The sequence below is a fragment of the Urocitellus parryii genome, chromosome 3, assembly GCF_045843805.1.
Source record: "Urocitellus parryii isolate mUroPar1 chromosome 3, mUroPar1.hap1, whole genome shotgun sequence".
NCBI lineage: Eukaryota > Metazoa > Chordata > Mammalia > Rodentia > Sciuridae > Urocitellus > Urocitellus parryii.
In genome coordinates this window covers 82,979,141-82,982,042 of record NC_135533.1, presented here as the reverse complement: position 1 = coordinate 82,982,042, position 2,902 = coordinate 82,979,141, and the positions used below count along the sequence as shown (strand labels likewise).

The 2,902-nt window shown below is 36.9% G+C and overlaps 1 non-coding gene across 1 annotated transcript; it reads left to right on the top strand.

Moving 5' to 3' along the window:
- Window positions 1–1,682: 1,682 nt before the first annotated feature.
- LOC113190754 (small nucleolar RNA SNORA70) lies at window positions 1,683–1,813 on the top strand. Its single transcript, XR_003301823.2, has one exon. It is a non-coding gene; the product is annotated as a small nucleolar RNA SNORA70 (small nucleolar RNA).
- The last annotated feature ends 1,089 nt before the right edge of the window (window positions 1,814–2,902 follow it).

Genomic DNA, 2,902 nt, shown 5'->3' with positions numbered 1-2,902 from the left:
GCTAGGCAAGCACTCTACAACTGAGCCACAACTGTAGCCTGTAGAGGTTTTTTAAAAAAAGAATTTGTGACCCAGAAATGGAAAGACATAATAGTTCTAAATGTGGCCAGTTCCCATCTTTAAATCTCCAAATAGCTAAACAAAGCAAAACATTGTTCATTGTCTTTGTAAGTTATAGATAACTTTATTTTATTTATTTATTTTTATGTGGTGCTGAAGATCAAACCCAGTGCCTCAAACATGCTAGGCAAGCACTCTACAACTGAGCCACAACTGTAGCCTGTAGAGGTTTTTAAAAAAAAGAATTTGTGACCCAGAAATGGAAAGACATAATAGTTCTAAATGTGGCCAGTTCCCATCTTTAAATCTCCAAATAGCTAAACAAAGCAAAACATTGTTCATTGTCTTTGTAAGTTATAGATAAATGATAGATACACAAATTTTATCCTGTCAGCTAGTATTTTAATTGGCTTCCTCCTCTTCTGGAATATTAATTTTATTTATATTTGCAATAATTCTGTGATATTATAAATGTTCCTTATTGTTTAGACTGTGTTTTCTATTACTTGCAGCCAAAAGCTGCCTAACACATCCCCTGTGAATGGGGTCATTAATACTTTTCTGACTATTTCACGGGACTGTTCAAAAGCCCTTTGAAAGGTATTTGATGTATAATAAGTGTCAGGTATGATACATTAGTTTACTGAATGCTTAAATATCCACCTCTTTGTGTCCAAAAATTAGAAAAGAAATTAGTTCATACTTATTCGTTCAAGGCTTTAACATGGCTGAAGTTTCTGTTTATGATGCTAATCTATAAAACCTGGGCTCACTCACCTACTTGTATTTAACTGACTATTGGAATTCAAAGAAAAAGTGTCAAGTAGAAAGGCCTTTATTGAATGGAATATTAAAAACACAGTGATCAATACTGCAAGATTTAATTTACCCTGGTATTACATTACTGGCATGTCATCATGTTTGATTATTTGTCTCAGTACTGCAAGTGGTTGAGTTTGTAGCTCACTGGAGAATTGAGTACTTTTTTTGTAGCCAAGTATCAGAGACACTTCTGTCATCTCTGAGTCCACAGACAAGTGACCATTTATTAAATCCCTTTTGAAGATGACAGTTACTGTAGAACCCTTCTCAACTCCCATCCCCAAATTTGGAGGCATTTGGAAATTAGAGCTTAAACCTTCTTGTTTGTCTAAGTATATTACAAAACTTGGGTTTCCCTTTAGGGTGACAAAATGTGTCCTTATTGTTTAGATTGCATTTTCTGTTACTTGCAGCCAAAAGCTGTCTAACACATCCCCTTTGAGTGGGGTCATTAATAGTTTAATTGTTGTTGTTGTACAAAATTGCAAATGTGGTAAACATCACTGAATTATACTCTTAAAATGGTTAAAATTATAAGTTTTATGTAATGTGCATTTTGTCATAATAAAAATAACAACTAAAATAAACAAAACAAAATATTTTAACTTGCAGCAAGTTTGAGAACATGATAAATACAGAGTACATCTAGGAAATAATGATGAATTTCAAGACAAGAGTTGAGATATCCAAGCTTGATCTAAGGATGATCTTCCAGTTCATAGAGAAGGGTAGGTGTTCTCTGTCAGAAGATTGTCCTCTGGTCAAGCACTATGGGTAAAAACTCTAAATCTCCAATAAAAGAGCATCTTCAGCCAGTTAAACTCCTTTGCTACTGGGATCCTAGTGTGCAAAGCTGCAAATCGTAACCTCCTCAGAAGTGTAGGCAGCCTGTAGCTTGTGTAGGTCACCCTGAAGGACCATGGAGATAGCCCTTTCCAAAACCCATTCCTGTCTCTGATCCTATGCTGTGTCCTATCTCAGGTCTAGACAGGTATGCAGGGTGCCTTTGGGGGAAGTTCCAGAGCATGATGGCCAGAGTTCGCATTGGCCAAGTCATCAGTTCTGCATGCACCAAGCTGCAGAACAAGGAACATGTGTTTGAGGCCCTTATCAAGGCCAAGTCTAAGTCCCTTGGCCACCAGAACATCTACATCCCAAATTGGTGGGCTTTACCAAGTTTAATACAGGTTAATTAGCAGACATGGTGGCTAAGATGGTTATTTTATCAAATATTCCCAGTGGTAGAGCCTGCACTCAAGAAGACTTTCTCTGTGTTGCCCCTTTCTCACTCAGTCCAACAATAAATCCTACTTCATGTCCAAAAAACTAAGAAATAATAATAAATAAAAGAATAAACACAAACTGGAAGAATACAATTCCCAGTGACTGAAAGGCTTTGACGGATTCTTCCTCTTCAATTCCTATTGAAGTACAGAATGAAGAGGAAAGGCAGATACAACAACAAACAGAAAACCAACCAACAAAACTATCAGTATCAGAACAGAAGAATGGACTCCAGTGAAGATCTAATCAAAGGAAGACTGGGCAGAGGGGTTCTGCTGGAATGATGGCAAATGGGAGAGAAATAAATGAGTCTGGAGGACAACTCTAAAGTCCCAACAACCTTATAATAGGTCATCCAGAGATTTAGAAAAGATGAAAATAAACAGTGGGATGCTTTTTAGACCTCTCGAGCAGCTTTTTAGAGACATCACTGAAGAAATGAGAGTCTTCTGTTCTAGAAGGGTCCTCCGAGAACCAAGCAGAAGAAGTGAAAAAATAAAAGCAGCCCTTGACACATTTTACTGAAAAGTCTGAGCTGTATGAATAAAGAGAAAGCCCTGAGACCTTACAATCAGAAAAAAGGGAGCAGATTACCTATATTGATCAGAACCACCAACAATATATTGTAAGGGAAAACAGAGCAGTTCTTTATCCAGCCAAGCAAAATCAAGAATGAGAGAAAAATATTTTCAGATAGATAAGGACTTTAAAAGTTGATCTCCACAGACTCTATATG